The 19,226-nt window shown below is 35.0% G+C and overlaps 1 long non-coding RNA gene across 1 annotated transcript; it reads left to right on the forward strand.

Annotated features, from left to right (window-relative positions):
* The first annotated feature begins 289 nt into the window (after positions 1-289).
* LOC149135548 (uncharacterized) lies at positions 290-18,872 on the forward strand. The gene is made up of 2 exons (XR_016241893.1): positions 290-2,759; positions 18,066-18,872. It is a non-coding gene; the product is annotated as an uncharacterized LOC149135548 (long non-coding RNA).
* The last annotated feature ends 354 nt before the right edge of the window (positions 18,873-19,226 follow it).

Raw genomic sequence — 19,226 nt, forward strand, 5'->3', positions numbered from 1 at the left:
TATATCTACGGCTCACAGTGAACTGCTTACCAATTTGAACTGCCAATCGCTCACAGTTCTTCATTTTTATAATAATGACTCAGCCCACTTTTATTCACTTGGGATGATAGTGGTCAGAATCCTTCCACAACACACACACACACACACACACACACACACACAAGTGTGTGTGTGTGTGTCTTTGTGTCTGTGTTTGTCCCCCAACATTGCTTGACAACCGACGTTAATGTGTTTATGCCCCTATAGCTTAGCGGTTCGGCAAAAGCCACCCATAGAATAAGTACTAGGCTTACAAAGAATAAGTCCTGGAGTTGTTTTCATTAACTAAAATCTTTAACAGCGGTGCTCCAGCATGGCCATTGTCAAATGATTGAAAGGTATAAAAGGACTAAGAAATATTTGCAAGTGTGATGCTTCGTGAGTAAGTAGTGTTTCGTATCATTTTGGGGCAGCTGCTAATGACGTTGGTGATATCTTCCTCTCTGGTATAGCAGAACCGACATTTTCTATCACCACCTGTATGTATATCTGTATGTATGTATGTATGTATGTATGTGTGTATGTATGTATGTATGCATGTATGTACGAATGCATGCATGTATGTATGTATGCCATTGTTCAGTTTTATTTCAAGATTTCTTGCCAATAGAAGAAAGCCGGTTTCTAACCAAAATCCATACCTTTCATGTATGTATGTATGTATGTATGCATGTATGTATGTATGAATGCATGCATGCATGAATGTATGTATGCTTGTATGTATGTATGTATGTATGTATGTATATATGTATGTATGCATGCATGCATGTATGTTTGAATGTTTGTGTTGTATCGTAGATATCCTCGTCACCACTTTTGTATCGTGGCGTTGAATGCCACTTTTATAATGTGGACTTATAACTGTGGGATATACGATACTAAGAAACGATGTAGACCAACTGCTTCCGCTTGATCTATTGCCAAATACTTTGCCAACAACTGTAACCAATCCAAAACAACACCCAACGAATTATAACAACTTCTCAACAATTTTCTGTGATTCCACAAACTTTACGAACGACACTTTTCGACCTCCTGCGATTTCTCATCTCTCTGCTCAGTGAAGCACGCTGCTACTTATATGAGTTCAGTTAGTCCAATCTCAACCGCTTTTGGTGTTGGAACATCGAACAAGTCATAACAAACTTCCATCGTTATTTCTTCTCTTTTTTTCTGCATGTCTAGTCTTCAACTGGTTCAAATGTAATTTGTGATTTATTTGACCTTTTATTATGTACACCATACTGCCTATTCTCTTCGTCACTATACTGTCCTCCCAACTTTGTCTTCCATTCTTAGATATTTTGAAATGCACGTTATCTCCCACATTAAAATACTTTGTTGAGTTTCTTAGGTTTTCCCTATAAGGTTTTGCAGGTAACAATTTATCAAAAATTAATTTTATCTTCCGGGTGAATATTAGCTCTGCGGGCAACTTGTCTGAACAGGTATTCGGGTTCGGTGTTACCATGTAAAATCTTCAGAATTGAGTTAGTGCTGCATCATTGCCTTATTCATTTTCTGATTTGTTTAGTGCTTGCTTAAATGTGTCTACGAAACTTTCTGCTTGCCCATTTGAACTCGGGTTGTACGATAGAGTAGAGATGTGATTGATTGCATACCTCTCACAGAAATTTTAAAATTTGTACCCCGAAAACTGCGTTCAGCCATCCGATACCATGGTGTCCGGGACATCGTATAACGCAAAAGTATGTGAAAGAACCTTATTATTACCTTCGAGGTAGGTTGACTACATTTACATATCTCCGGCCACTTAGTATAGCTGTCTACTATGATTAGATAATAGCACCGTTTATCGGTCCAGCAAAATCTATATGTAGCCTGGACCACGGACTGTCTCTCTCCGGCCATGATTGGAATTTCACCGGTTGGTGACATTGCCGCGAGAGGATTTCACGAATTGTTCAATACTAAGGTCTATAGTAGGCCAATACGCGTAACTCCTCATTACTGATTTCATTCTTGAAATACCTGGGTGCCCCATATGAAATTCACTTAATATACGCTTTTGTCGTGCGGCTGGCACTAGAACTCTTTGTGCGTATATCAACACATTATCACAAAGGAAAATGGCTCGCATTTGTGTTACGTATATTTTAATTTTATTTTACCTTCAACATTTCTTTCATCTTCGCAATGAATTTGTCATTCTCCGAATTCAATTTTATATCTTGAACAGTTACTGGCAGCTCCCGAATGACGTTACACAAAATGCATTTTTATTTCATTTTCCGCTCGCAACACAGCAATCACGGTATCTTCAAATAGTTCCGTATATTTTGGAATTAGCCTTGATATGCAATTCGCATGGCCTAACTTCTTCGATATTATATATACTCCACCTTAAAGTCGTAATTCAACAATATCGTGCCCCAGCATTGTAACCTATTTGCAGTACGGGTAGGAATTCCTTTCTTCGACCCCAAAATTGATAATAATGATCGGTGATCAGTGTGCAACCGAAAACTTCTACCGTGCAAAAATCTGTGAAATTTCTCCACTGCAAAAATGATCACTAGAGCTTCTATTTGACTATAGTTATTTTTCTGCCGCTATCAGAGAACGCAAGGTATGAACCACCGCTTACATATTACCGTCTTTATATTTGTGTAGCATTACTGCTCCTAAGCCGTATTCAGAAGAGTCAGAAGATACAACAATCTCCGTTGCAGGATCGAAATGAGCCAGCGACAAATCCGGTATAAATATTTTTTTTTTAATATTGTCAAACACTTTTTGACAATTTTTTGACCAATTCCACTTCACATCCTTTTTAAGCAAATTATTTAATCGAGCTCTCAATTCATGCATATTTGGTATATAATTTTGGTAATAATTTGCTAGACCTAGAAAAGTTTGTAAGGTCCTTATATTAGCCGGGGGGATATTTTTAATTGCGTCTAACCTCGACAGGTCCGGTTGTCGTCGTCCATTCCTGTCGCTAATTAGTCCTTAATACTTAATTTTAGGTAAGAAAAATTCACATTTTTCCTCACTCAGTGTGAAACCGTAATCTCTTATTTTTTCAAAAACACATTTTATATGCTCAACATGCTTATCACGAGGTTCACTTTTAATTAATATTTCATCCAGGTATGGAATTGCGAATTCCCAGTCCGATAATATTGCATCCATAACCTGTTGAAAAATTTCAGGTGCGACCTTTAGACTAAATGGTAATCTGTTATATTTATATAGTCCTTTATGCGTATTCACTGCTAGGAATTTTGAGCATTCCTCGTCTACTCCAGTTTGTAGGTACGCATCGGGGAGATCCAGTTTCGAAAATATCTTACCCTCGTTTAACTTCGCAAAAATATCCTCCGGAGTAGGTAGCGTATAGTGATACGTTTTCAGACATTCATTCAAGCCAGTGGAAAAATCGACACACACCTTGATTTTGTTATTCGTTTTTTTTTTTTTATATACACACCGTTGGCGCTGCCCATTTTGCATATTTTACCTTTTGGATAACTCCAATTTTCTCTAATCTATTTAATTCTTCAGAGACATATTTTATCGCAGCAAAAGGCACCATTCTTTTTGGTTTGAACACTGGTATTGCGTTTTCCTTAGTACACAAACCTAATTTATCCGACAACACTTCAGGAAAAGCATTTAAAATTTTTTTCTTCAATTCCTCTGACGCCTCATTCTTACTGGAGGAACAATCATTTATGTCTTTACAAAACAGAGTTATGGGGAGGTCCCATAAATCAAACAATTCCATCCAGTTAGTGCCGAACAAGTTTGTTGCATCTTTTAACACAAACACTTTTGCTTTACAGATTTTACCACGAAATGTAATGTCGCTCACCCTTTCGCCTTAGAAGTGTAATATTTCACCTGTGACGCCTTGCGCACTTTTCTATGTTTTTTTTAATGTAGGTATCTCAATTTTCTTCAACGTATCAGCATCAATAATTGTAATGTCGTTACCTGTGTCTAGTTATAGTTTCACACTCGCATCATTCATTCTTACGTACAAATACTTTTTTTGGGGGGTGTCGTCACGACTTTTCGTTGAGAAAACCTTTTTACAAGAATTTTTTTCCGACCGTGTTTGCTTCTCTATGCAGTGCGAGCTTTTATGTCGTATTTTTTGACATCTAAAACATTTCCGAGTTTTAAATGGACAATCTTCCTTAAAATGCAGACCTCCACTCTCACACCATGGATTTGGTCGTAACATTCTTTTTCTTTATTTATTCTCGGTCGACATGTGTGTACTTGAGAGAAATCTTTTTCTTCAATTTTCTATATGTCCTGTCGTAAGTTGATAATTCTTTGACATTCTCCTGTTACTGCCTGCAGGGTTAAATTCTAGTTCTTCTGTTCTAGTTTTGCAAGAATCCGTTCACGTATTTCTGCAAACCTTGCACAATACTTTGTTGTATTTTTTGGGTTTTCCTTACAAGGTTTTTGTAGGTAACAATTTATCAAAAATTAATTTTATCTTCTGGGTGAACATTAGCTCCGTGAGCAAACCTCGCACAAACCTTGCACAAAGATGAGACATTTAAAAATTCAGGAGATAATTTATTTAGTTAAAATTTTTCACACATTCTATTTACGATTCCGGCATAACTGAAAAAAATCATCGTCCTCTTCTTTTACTAAATTCAAACACACCCAGCTAATGTTAAACAGGGAACTCTTATCGCTGAACATTTTGGATAGCAATCCAGTTGTTCCCTTGAAACAAATTTCACTTTTTTTTTAGGCAAGATAAAATTGCAGTATTTTCATGTTCTGAAAGACCTAGTTTCCGCAACAGTACTTCTTCATCGTCTGTCCAACACTTGCATTCTATTTTGAAGATTTCTTCGTTTCTTCTGAAGCACACCGAAAAAGTTATACCCTCTTCTGAATTATAACGAAATTCTGTTACAGCTTTCGCCACGCCGTCTGGCGAAAACGAATTTACAGTGTTTCCCGACTTCAACCTCAGTTCCAGCAACCGATTGTGTCGTAGTTGTTGCTCTTGTAGTTGTTGGTACAACTCCAGTTCCTGCTTTTGCTGTTGCTTTTGCAACTGTAATATGTCAGCTAGATCTTCCATAATAAACAAATGTTTCGTATCACAAAAAAATTTCTTGATGATCAACGTAAGCTTCGAATCACTCGTCGCCAATTGTTGTTTCGTAGATATCCTCGTCATCACTTTTGTATCGTGGCGCTGTATGCCACTTTTATAAAGTGAACTTATAACAGTGGAATATAGGATACTTCGAAACGGGGTAGACCAACTGCCTCCACTTGATGTATTCCCAAATACTCTGCCACAACTGTAACCAATCCAAAACAACTCTCAACGAACTATAACAACTTCTCAACAATTTTCTGTGACTCTACGGACTCACGAACGACACTTTTCGACCTTCTGCCATTTCTCATCTCTCTGCTCAATGAAACACGCTGCTACTTATACGAGTTTGGCTAGTCTATTCTCACAGGAGGTATCATGATTCTCGCCTGCATGCATCCATCCATGTATGTATGCATGTATGTGTGTATGTATGTTTGTATGTATGTATGTATGTATGTATGTATGTACGCAAGGATGAATGGATGGATACATGTATGTATGTATGCCTGTATGTATGTATGCATGCATGCATGCATGCATGTATGTACGCATGTATATATATGTATGGGTGCATGCATACCTGTATGTATGTTTGTATGTATGTTTGTATGTATGTATTACTGCATGCATGCATGTTTTATGTATGTTTGAATGCATTCATGTATGTATTATGTATGTATGTGTGTATGGATGGATGATGCATGCATGTATGTATGCATGTATGAGTGTTTGTATGTATGCATGTATGAGTGTTTGTATGTATGTACGTATGCATGTATGTTTGTATTTATATATGCATATATGTATGTGCGTCTGGACAGCGATAATGCCTGTGACTAGTTATTACATAGCTTTAATCAAGCTAAATACAATTTTCCCCTGAAAGATACGTGAGTTAACTTCTCAGAATTTCTAAATTTCTACATTTCATTAGACTTCCAGGACAAAGTCATTCTAAAAATAGACAATCGCAACATCGAAATCTCAACGCCACAAGATATTGCACGACGAATTCAAGACAACGTAAATAGAAAAGCCTTAAATTTGACAAAGTAATCTGAATGATAAAGAGATAAACTGATTTTCTCACAAAGCACACACATATGTGTATGTGCCTGGTGAGTGTTTTCCGCTGCTTCGTTAAATTATATATCCAACATACAAGGATATAAAAGTGGCGACGAGTTGTTCGAAGCTTGCGTTGGACATTTTCTTTATGTTGCTTAATGTTCCATAATAACTATTTCTCGCAGTTTCTGTCCAGTTGGTGGACTTATGGTAACACAGATAATTGTTTTCAGAAAGATAACGTATCTATTCTCGAAGTTGAGTGCAAAGCGAACGCGTTCGACTTCCACATCTGCTACTATGTTTCTTAAGGTTTGGTAATTTAAACGGGCTTCATTTCATTGTCATAGTTAATAATGTACATAATCTACATTAAAAAGTATTTCGCATAATGAGTTAATATAGCATATTTCTCAGCAGTGCCTGGTTGACATTTGCATGTAGGGTTGTCACGATGTGCTTTGTCGTTGACATTTGATATAGAAATGCTTCACACGTTGTTATTTCTGTCACCATATATCTTCAATGATGCTATGGCATTTCGTTTTTCTTTAATACTCATAATATATATATATATTATATATAAAAAAAACACACACATATACATACATCTATATATATATATATATATATATATGTGTGTGTGTGTGTGTGAGTGTGTATTTATATATATATATACATATATTTTGTATATATTGTGTGTATATACACACACACACAGACATATATATATAAGAATTACGATATAAACTCAAATTAAACAGTCATACACATACATTTATAAATTCGACATAAAATGCGTATACATATATTGATATATATCGACACATAAGAATATTTTTTTAAAATATTCATAAAATATAAATATATAAATACGCATAAAAATACATGTAAATAAGCCCGTGTGGGATATGTGTGGAAGGAAGTGTGACAAAAAGAGGACTGAAAAAATTTTTTGTGCTTAAATTAAGAGCGGTTAAGTACTTCAATTAAAAGACCCATAGAGTTCGGTGTGTCTTTATAAAAATATAAAAGGTATATAAGGTATATCATACAGTTCGAGGAGTTTTACTGTATTATATACCTTATATAGCATTTGTATTATAAAAAAACAACACACCGAACTCTATGGATCTTTTAATTGAAATTCTTAACTGCTCTTAATTTCAGTACAAAAAAATTCTTTCATTCCTCTTTTTATCAGTCCACTTTTTCTCACACTTCCTTCCATGGGTTTATTTGCATGTATTTTTATGTATATTTATATTTTATGAATATTTAAAAAAATTATTCATGTGTCGATATGTATTAATATATGTATACGCATTTTAAGTCGAATTTATAAATATATAAGTATGATTGCCTAATTTGAGTTTATATCTTAATGTTTATCTTTTTTTTTCTCAGGTTCGACCTAAGTAATTCTTTTTAGCAGTTCTGTATATTTTGTAAGAAAGAACAATAATATTGTATGTATGTATATATATTTATATAAGGAATGATGAAGCAAAATTATCAACTCTATATTTATTTTATACACCGAATTCAATTGATGTTCGACCGCGGATTTAAAAATTTGCACCTTGAACAATAAATGAATAATAACATATTTTGACTCTTGTGCTAATAACTGGAAAATTTAGTTAGCTTGATTCAATTTCTACAGAGTGCTTAAAGGGGTATTCGCCTGGATTAATTTAATCCCCATTGTCCTCATATATATATATATATATATATATATATATATATATATATATATATTTATTTATATTAAAGTACAGGTGAGGATATATAAACCTCAAGCCTCAGAAGGATAGAAATACCCAAGATTAGACTGGTTGAATACCTTATAATATAGGCACATACACACACACACACACACACACACACACACACACACACACACACACACACACACACACACACACACACACACACACACACACACACACACACACACACACACACACACACACATATATATATATACATTAATATCAACTTAAGAAATAAATTCCAAAATTAGTCAAATTTATTATTTGTTAATACTAATGAAATATTAGAAATCTACTTATATTTTGCAGAAAGAAATTTACTCGCATCGCTACAGGCTAAAATTTTTTCAGAATGTATGTTCAAAAGTAATTTACGGGAAATAAATATTTGATATAACTCTTCAGTGCAAAACTCACATCTTTTGTTTGCGATACTAAAAGATTTAACATCGCTAATAATATTCCAGTCCAGTTTAAAATCAATTTTCTTATCTTTAAGCCCCCATATGAATTTACTTAGACCAGTTGAGTTAATCTTTTTCCTACCCTTAAAGTTGTTTCCTACCCTTAAAGCGAGTTTTAAATTTATTAGATGTCGCTTCAATGTACATATACTTATTAAAGGCATCAATCTCACAATTATATACAACATTATCTTCATTACAAAGATTTTTAAGTTGGTATCCACCAATACAATTACAGAATTTATTATTGTTATTATTATTATTATTATTATTATTATTATTGTTATTATTATTATTGTTATTATTATTATTGTTGTTGTTGTTGTTGTTATTGTTGTTGTTGCTGTTGTTGCTATTTCTATTATGTTTTCTTCATCTATGTACAGTATATATGTAGATGTGTGTCTGCGTATCCGTGTTTATGTTTATGTATACATATGTAAGTGTGTATGTCAGTGCGTATGTGCGTACATGCTTATGTATATGTGTGTATAAGTGCGTGTGTGCGTGCATATATATGCAGAATAATGCGTATATATTGGTATGTATAATTAACTTTTTGATATTTAATAGGTGCATAGAATAGTTTCATTCATTAATTATCTTCTTTCTTATATTCATTTAGTCTAAACATCGGTTAATAATTTACCATATCCTCTTTGTTGTGTATATCTCTATTCCCCCGCGTCTAACTTTTCTCTTCTTTTATCTGAATCATTTTATTATGCAAAAACTCTTATATTGTCCGTTTTTCTATATTCTCTCCAAATATTTCCTCTGAATTCTTTCTAAATATCGTAGTTTCACTTAAAGGGTCATATATTCTCTCTTTATCTTCTAATTAATTGATAATTTTAATTAATTTAATTAATTTAGTAAATTAACCATACTTACTTTTATATCTGTGTATGTTATTATTTACATGTGTGTATATGTATGTGTGTGTGTGTGTGTGTATGCGAGTGTGTGTACATGTGTATATATACTCTTTACTCTTTTACTCTTTACTCTTTTACTCTTTACTCTTTTACTCTTTACTCTTTTACTCTTTACTCTTTTACTTGTTTCAGTCATTCGACTGCGGCCATGCTGGAGCACCGCCTTTAGTCGAGCAAATCGACTCCAGGACTTATTCTTTGGAAGCGTAGTACTTATTCTATCGGTCTCTTTTGCCGAACCGCTAAGTTACGGAGACGTAAACACACCACCGTCGGTTGTCAAGCGATGTTGGGGGTACAAACACAGACACACATACATATATATATACATATATACGACGGGCTTCTTTCAGTTTCCGTCTACCAAATCCACTCACAAGGCTTTGGTCGGCCCGAGGCTATAGTGGAAGACACTTGCCCAAGGTGCCACGCAGTGGGAATGAACCCGGAACCATGTGGTTGGTAAGCAAACTACTTACCACACAGTCACTCCTGTTTATATATGAAATACCTAATGATTTCACTTCTCTGCACTCATAATTTAATAACCTCTCTATTGTAATTTTTTTTATATATCTCCATTTATCATATTTTTAGATGGGTATGTCTGCATGAACATTACTGTTATTTATATTAATTTATGACAATAACTATTTTTATAACTATATATTTTTATACTAGCAGAAATACCCGGCGTTGCCCGGGTTAAAGAGAATAATGAAATCTAAAAACGCCGTCTAGACTACGCATCATCTTTATATATAGAGATGTATATACACACACGCACCCAAACACACGTATATATATGTATATCAATATAAATATATGAAAGTCAATGAAGTTTCGTAAAAGAAGGTGATCATGTACATACTTTCTTGCTGTTGTGATTATAACACCTCGTTATAAACTATGTTCCTTGTTTTCCCTTGTGGAGCATATACAAATAGGTTTTTTTTTTGCTGCCCACTCTTGAGTAGCCAACATACAGTTGTCCATGTGAGAAGCAGGGCTCTTCCAAGAGAAGACCAGCTACAGACAGTGTTTGACCCTGAGATTTGTTTATGGACGTGGCAAAAGTCACACGAAGGGGGAATTGTAGTCTTCTGAATGTAAAAGGAATGTCTGCTCCTGATGGAGTAAGAGGAATTCTTGGAATAAAGACGTCATCCCCTTTTGCACATCCAGAAAGAATGGTAGCCTCGATAATGTGTGACATCATTTTCTAAATAATACTCATCTGTTATGTTCGGGTTAAAATTTCATCAACATCAAAAATATATGAATTTTCATGGGAGTTATGGCCGTTATGCAAAGAATATAATTTCCAAATTTCATAAAGATCCATTCAGTACTTTTGACGTAGTTTTGGATAAGAAAACAAATGACTAATGTGTGTGTTTGTGTGCATGTGTATGTGTGTGTGATGGGTGTATATCTGTATAGATATCTGTATGCATGTATATATGTATATATGTGTACATATTACTTGTACATCTATATATATATATATATATATATATATATATATATATATATATATGCATTTACACATATGTATACATATACATGTATGCATATAGATCTATATATATATATATATATATATATATATATATATATATATATATATATATATATATATATATATATATACGTGTACATCTATATGTATACATATACATCTCTCTCTCTCTTTCTTTCTCTCTCTCTCTCTGAAAGTATCTGTCATTACAGTATCGAAATGGTGTACATATACATCTCTCTCTCTCTCTCTCTCTCTCTCTCTCTCTCTCTTTCTGTCTCTCTCTTTCTCTCTTTCTCTCTCTGTGAAAGTATCTGTCACTACAGTATCGAAATGTGATTGTTTCAGTTAGTGGAATAGTTTCATTTTTAAAGTGAAAGTATTTGACATGAGTGTTTTTGTTTCACTTTTGACACGTAATACTTAAATAGTGGAGGAGATATTATGTTGCCGTGTGCTCGAACTCTGCAAGAAGTTAATAATTCTTTTTGACTAAAACACAACCCTAAGTAAGGCATGTGTAAAATTTGAATGAAATTGGTTGCGTAGTTCTCGAGTTTTAGGGATTCACACAGACAGACAGACAGACAGACAGACAGACACACATTCTCATTTTTATATATATAGATTATGTATTAATTTTAATGGTATATTGTATTTTTCCTGTTTCCTTTTTAATGTTTTCATTATGTTTTCAATGTGTTATATATAAATTTTTTTGTAGTTCTTCCCTGATGATATTCTGGCATTTAATAAATAACCAAATTGATTTAATTAAATTAAATTTGATTGATTTTATGCTATAAGCGATGAAATGAAGCAATTGTAGGTCTTCTTAACGTTTAATAGATGTTTATTAATAATATTTCCATCTTGGATCTTTTTGGTTTGACGGGCAACACTTGTTTTCTTAACGAAACACTTTCAAGCTTGGGACACTGGTAGAATGTGTCATATAAAACAACTTTTTCTCTTAGCCTTCTTAAAAAAAAATTGTACATCGCAAGTTATTTCATGTTAAAGTTGTCGTATTTTCAATCAATCACTGACGTCTATTCAGCTGAATACAGTTAGTGCTCTTTTGTAAACAATAATTTTTTTGCCGGTGATAAAAATGTTATTCCCTGTTGACATATTCATCCGTTTTTTTTGGTTTGTTTTCTTTTGAAGCAGACAAAATTACATAAAAATCGTAATTTATACGCATGTATTGTTTATATAATAAATTACGCTGTGCGTATCTGTGTTTGTAACAATTTTTCGCTAATACTCAGTAACACATTTTCTAAATGATGATAGAGTTTGATTTGAAGAAGATTTGGCTGCTATTATGCTTGAATTACACTATTCTACTTGTTTCAGTTGATTGAATAATAGCTAATAAGGGGGAAAAGCCATCAAAATACTTGAATATTGCCTGCACTTGTTATTGGAGCTGGCAGAATTATTAATGCACCTCCACCATGTGCTTCATTTCCTAAAAATAGCAGCCAAATCTTCTTCAACTCAAACTAGAGTTCGGGTTTTAGAGTTAGGGTTAGTTTTAGGGTTACGGTTAGGGTTATGATTATTTTTGCCATAACCTCACTCATAACCCTAACCCTAACCTTAAAACCCTATAACTCATCTATTTCTAGGAAATGAAGCACTTGGTGGAGGTGCATTAATAATTCTGCCAGCTCCAATAACAAGTGCAGGCAATATTCAAGTATTTTGATGGCTTTTTCCCCTTTGTTTACGAACAGTCTAGTTAATCGGAAAAGTCAGAACTAACAGGGATTAATACCATATACACCGCCACAACAGTAACTGTATTCAACTGAATAGACGTCAGTGATTGGTCGAAATTATCGAAATAAGACAATTTTTAACATGAAATAACTTCGAATACGAAATTTTTTTATCTGTTCTATAACACAAAATATACAAGTATACGAAGTTTGAAAGTGTTTCGGTACCAAAAACACTACATAAAACATAAATGAAAAATGTTGCCCGTCAAACCAAAAAGATCCCAGGATAATGCTAATAATATAACCTTAACAGGATAAACTACCCCTATTTTGCAGAAAAAAGTGTAGGCGGCCAGATATATATAATATATTTATGTATACACTAGCAGGCGTACCCGGCGTTGCAAGGGGTTGTTTGTTAAGTATGCCTGGTCAGCGTAGTCTCCCATGAAGTAGAGCTGAAGAAACTGAGGCAAGGCACCGTGGTTGCAGGAAACCATTTCTATGGTAAATCTGCCCCTGAACTTTAAAGGAAGGCATGAAATGCCAATCTCGTATGATGTTGGCGCAGAAAGAAGTCATTTGGAACGCGCAGTTGTAGGCACGCATCCGTTTGTGAAAGTCATGAGAATAAGGAGACGCCCTGTTAAAAGATCAGTCAAAAGGGGTGGAGGATCTTGTAGAAGAGGTACTGTAATCTTACCGTTAGAGCAGCACATGCTGGGAGTTTCTCTCGGCCACTTTTAGTTCCGCAATATTGGCAGATTGTGGACATGCAGCCTATGTGAACGTTAGGGTGATTACTGTAGTCAATTGTGGGATCGTAGTTGAATGCTGTCATTGACCAACACGAGGTGCATGGCCTTGAGTAGGAACGTCGTGTTGCCCTTCGCTGAATTATAGCCTCCAGTCGTTGTTGTCTTTTCCCCGTAGTCTCCGTAGCGTGCGCAGCAGCAGTTGCTGCAGCATCTCTTGTAAGTCGAACTGCACGCTGTGCTGCAGTCTCTGCAGCTCGTGCAGCAGCAGTTGAGGAAACATCTCTTGTAAGTCAATCTGCGCTCTGTGCTGCAGTCTCTGAAGCTCGTGCAGCAGCAGTAGAGGAAACATTTCTTGTTCGGCGGTGCTGAACGCTGCTCGTTGCTCTGGGCGGTTCGTTGCGCAGCAATACGTGCTAACCGATCACAACGCTGCTCGTCACTTTCCCTTCTTCGCGCTGAAGCCATCCTAAGTTCATTGAGAGAGTTCCTCCTGGTGGCGTCTTCGGCAGATTCACTTGCACGCATACGTTTACTTTTCTATTTACTTACCTGTATTGGATCTTTTGCGTCGAGAAATGGAGGAAAATTATCAGTTTACGCAATAGAAAAACCTCTAAGGAAAAAGCGGTGAATGTGTAGCACCCAAAAAATAGTAAAATTTAGTTGGCGAAAATGTTATTCAAACAGACCGAATTAAGGATTTTTAATTTTGGGTAAGACTTTTGAAGTTGCTAGTTTAAGTTGGAATAATTGTATGCAAAAGAGCGCTCAGTGAAAGCAGAGGCAAATCGTAACTCGCATATGAACACTGCTGGCAGTACTGTGCATGCAGTCGATAAGAGCTCGCCACAGCTGACAAAGTAAAGCATTGATTTTTGTCCAGCTGGGTGTGTCACGTTTTTCGCTGACTCAAGCTAAATCCTAGGCGAAATGGGTGTAAAACATTTATGTTGGGGGCGCGAAATTTCGAGGAAAAAATTATAAGACAAAGCGTCCTAAGTCAAAGAGAACACACATCTCAAATTTGGTGAAATTCGGTTTAAAATTATAGGAATAGAAGTGGTTCACACAACATACAGTTGGACAGACAGACAACTTGCTTTTTAATATACAAGATATATATATATATATATATATATATATATATACTAATATATCCTTTTGTTATTTACACCACCTGTCCTCGTCTGTTGTTATTATTTGTATATTCTCCCATATATATATATATATATATATACAAGATATATATATATATATATATATATATATATATATATATATATATATATATATATGGGAGAATATACAAATAATAACAACAGACGAGGACAGGTGGTGTAAATAACAAAAGGATATATTAGTATATATATATATATATATATATATATATATATATATATATATATGTATATGTATATATGTGTATAAACAAATAATAAATGAGTATATGCATATATATGTACAGGTATGTGCATACCTACGTCTACCTGTATATATAGGTGAATATCTGGGTACAGGACATTGCAAACAAAACGTAGACAAGAAAATAATAATAACCAGAGTACAGAAAACACACAAGCCACATAGAGAACATTTTCCTTCATCAGCTACCCCCATTTTAACACCGGCGTTTCACTTTTTCGATATCAGTGAAGAATTTCACTGGAAAAATATACATAAGGTTGCCAAGAATTTATATCTCTCATCGAGGGTCAGTAGCTATCGGACGCTGACGAAGGGAAATAACCCTGAAACCCGGGTCCGTTCGTGCTACGACCACGATGAGAGGGATAACTTCCCTTGGCAAAACAAACAGGACACAGTAGTGTGTCGATAAGCCAGCTGGAGGAGATTCCTCCTGGGGCTAAAGCAACAGTAACATCCACCCCTAGGGGTCAGCCACACTTAAGTGGTAATACACTTCACTATATATATATATATATATATATATATATATATATATATATACACACACACACACACACACACACACACACACACACGAAGGAGAATTGGAATTAAGCAAATTCAGACTATTAGGTCTTTAAGCACTCCGTGGAAATAGAACACGGTTATGTAAATTCTCCAGTTGATATTACGACAATCTGAGAATGTATATTAGCTTTGAGAAGAATAGCTTGGTAGCCAGCTGGTCTGTACTTCTAGCTAATTAATCAATCGAACGAAGGATAAAGTAAATATGTATACTACAATGCGCAGCAGTTGCAAAGTGCTAGCCTATTCGTAACACATGTGTGTTAAGTAAGACGTTTGCTTCCCAAGCACATGGTTCTGGGTTCAGTCAACCTGAGCAAATGTTTTATACTATAGCCTTGGGTCACCCAAAGCCTTCTGATTGGATTTCAAATGGGTTGCTGGCTAATTATTGAGGCTTTTTTTCAACAAATTTTATGCAACAAAAACAATTACAATATTTAACAAAAAACATTTTTAAATGACGGTCTGACCGTCTGCCAAGCATTTGGGAAGCATTAATTGAAGTAGATGGTGAATATGCTTCGGAATATTCATTTAAAGATGTTTTTGTTACATGTTGTTATTGCTTTTGTTGAATAAAATTTGTTGAAAAAATGCCGCAAAAACTATGCGTCAACCCAATACACACACACACACACACACACACACACACACACATATATAATGTATCTATTCTGATTGAACTGGTACTTTCATGCATTAAACTAAGCAATCTTCAAGTTTATGTAGTAATGGTGACAGTTATATTTTACAATTTACAACTGTCGTCAGATGGCTAAACCATGTGCTTCAAATACATTTGTATAGGCTCCAGAATGTTAATATTTTGCAGATTGTATTCTGACCAATCAGTGTGTGATTTTACTAAGTTACTTAAGTTGATTGGTGTTTGGTTTAAGCATCTCGGTTTGTTGATGATGTCAAGTGACATGTATTTTGACTCTGACTAAAGCAGTAATTGTTGGGCTATTTTTAGAAATGTTGTAAACAATATTTCCCAGGGAGTTTTACATTTCAGTCATCATCATCACCATTATCATCTCCTTTATTATTATTGTTGTTGTTGTTGTTGGTGGTGGTGGTACTAGTAGCTGTGGTAATAAAACTTTAAACCCCAAATAAGATTATTTTATTGACTTTTCTCTTGACTTAGCTAGTATTTTCCTGCTATCGTCATCATGAGCACCTTTAGTATTAGTGTTGTTGTTAGTAGTAGCGGTCGTAGCAGCAGAAATAGTGCCTCTAAGTATTAGTATTATTGTTTATTCAGCTTGAGTTGGAATTTATAAAATCCTTTTCTCTGATTTTTCTCTCAATTTCACTTGGACTGTGTAGTTTGTAGAATGGAAATGTAAATATTTTCCGACCGTATGTTGCTGGATGGTTACTCAAAGTTATCTGACGGACATCTGGGTCTCTAATTTGCTATCGGTGCACATGTGAACGTTCTGCTAGTGCATTTCCAGTCTGACCTACATATAGTTCTTCACAATCCGGGCATTTGATGCAGCAAATTGAATTTCTGCTTTTTCAGTTCATTTGCGTTGGTGAATATTTTTCCGGTTTTTGTATTCATATATTGGCCGGTATGTATGAATTGGCATGTACCACATCGGCTATCATTGCATTTAGATACAGTGAATGATTGGTCTTTGTTGCTAAGGTCAAACTTTTCCTTTGTTAATAATTTTTTTAAATAATTTTTTCAAGTTTTTAGGCTGTCTTTTACTAAGAACCATAGCTCGATCTATTATTATATCATTTAATTCATCACTTTGAGCAATGATTGGTACGTTTGGTTTGGCAATGTTGAAGACATTCTGGTGGCATGAGTTGTGGCATGGTATGACTTGTTCCTGTTTTCCTCTTCTTTGGGTTGGCCTCAGTTGTATGGGTATTTTTATAGCCCGCTGTATGCCATTTTCTATAAGTAGAGACGGGTATTTTTGTTTGAGCAAAAATTCTCTGAGCTCTGTTAGGCGTTTGTTCCTGATATTCGCATCTTCTACAATGCTACAAATTCTTCTGACTAGACAGTATGGAATGTTGCGTCTTGTATGTGGTGGATAGCATGACTTAAATTTCAGGTACTGATGTGTGTCCGTGTGGTTGTAGTATATATATCTGTGGTAATGGTGGTGTCCTTTTTAATTATCATTATATCTAGGAATGGTAATTTGGTACTACTCATCTCTCGTGTAAATTAAAGAGATGGGTGTAGGTTTTTCAGGAGGATATTGAACTCTTTTAGAGTACTTAGATATTCTGTTCAGATTATGAAACAGTCGTCAAGGTATCTCTTCTATGCATTTTCAATATAATTTCTAAATCCAGGGCTATAGTTTTCCTCTACTTCTTGGTAGAGTTGTTGTTCTAAATATTCCATTACCGAGTTCGCGTAAACAGGAGTAAACCTCGTTCTTATCGTCATGCCTTTAATTTGGATGTAATTCTTTCCTTTGAAGGAGAATGTGTTGTTTTCCAGAATATGCCTGACTGTATAATATATTATATTATTATATATTAGGTTGTTCCGAAAATAATAGCCGCTTTAAGTGTTGTTTTGAAATTTTATCATAGTATTTTTATTATATTTTAGGTGAATTTCGACATACTTAATATTTGGTGTATGCCCTTTAATAATTTTATACTTATTTCAGACAGAAAACATTCTTGAAGTATAGGCACCCTTAATTATGAACATGACAAAAAAGAACCTTCAGTTACTTTTCTTGCCTGAATTCAAGATTGGGCACAATGCCTCCCAAACTGCTGGCTGCCAATATCAACAGAGCATGAGAAGAGGAGTCCACAAGTGATCACATAGTACGAAGGTGGTTTCAGAAATTCGTAGTTGTGATGAAAGCCTTGAAGATGAAGGAGGTTGAGGGTGGTCACGCAGCCTTGACATTGAACAATTGAAAGCAATTGTTGAACAAAACCCACGTCAAAGTGTCATAGAAATGTCTCAGGCACTTGGTGTTGGTATTGCAACGGTCTCATGTAATCTGCAGAAAATTAGTGAGGTGAAAATGCTCGATAAATGGGTACCACATGAGCTCAATGAAAATCAAAAAGTTCGGCGTTATGGAGTGTGCTCGATACTCTTTCTGCGAAACACCAATGATCCTTTTCTTGACTGAATAGTCACTTGTGACGAAAATTGGATGCTTTATGATAACTGTAAACGATCAGGTCAATGGCTTAATCGTGATAAGCCCCCCAAACATTTCCTAAAGCCAAAGTTGCATCAGCAAAAGATTATGGTGACTGTCTAGTGGTCTTCAATTGGTGTTGTCCATTACAACTTTCTGGAAGCCAATCAGAGCATTACAGCAGATGCTTACTACAATCAGCTCGCTGAAATGCATGCTCACTTGCAAAAAATGAGACCCGCATTGGTGAATCGGCGTGGCCCAATTCTGCTCCACGATAATGCAAAGCCACATGTTGCAAGAATGACGCTGCAGAAACTCACAGACTTGGGATTCGAAACTTTACCACATCCTTCATATTCTCCTGATCTTTCACCTACTGACTACCATTTTTAAACATTTAAACACGTTTTTAAGTGATAAAACCTTCAGGTCCATACCAGAAGCGGAATCAACATTCAAAGTTTCTTAGCATCAAAGCCAATAAGTCTTTTATCTACGAGGCATAAATAATCTCGTTGATCGATGGCAGAGATGCACACATGTTCACGGCTCATACTTTGACTAATCAAAACATTTCTAGTGGCAATTATTCCAGAATAAAATTATGTTTCTGAAATCGGCCATTATTTTCCGAACAACCTATTGTAAATAAAATGTGAAAAT

Source organism: Octopus bimaculoides, chromosome 5 (genome assembly GCF_046866305.1).
Source record: "Octopus bimaculoides isolate indiv1 chromosome 5, ASM4686630v1, whole genome shotgun sequence".
NCBI lineage: Eukaryota > Metazoa > Mollusca > Cephalopoda > Octopoda > Octopodidae > Octopus > Octopus bimaculoides.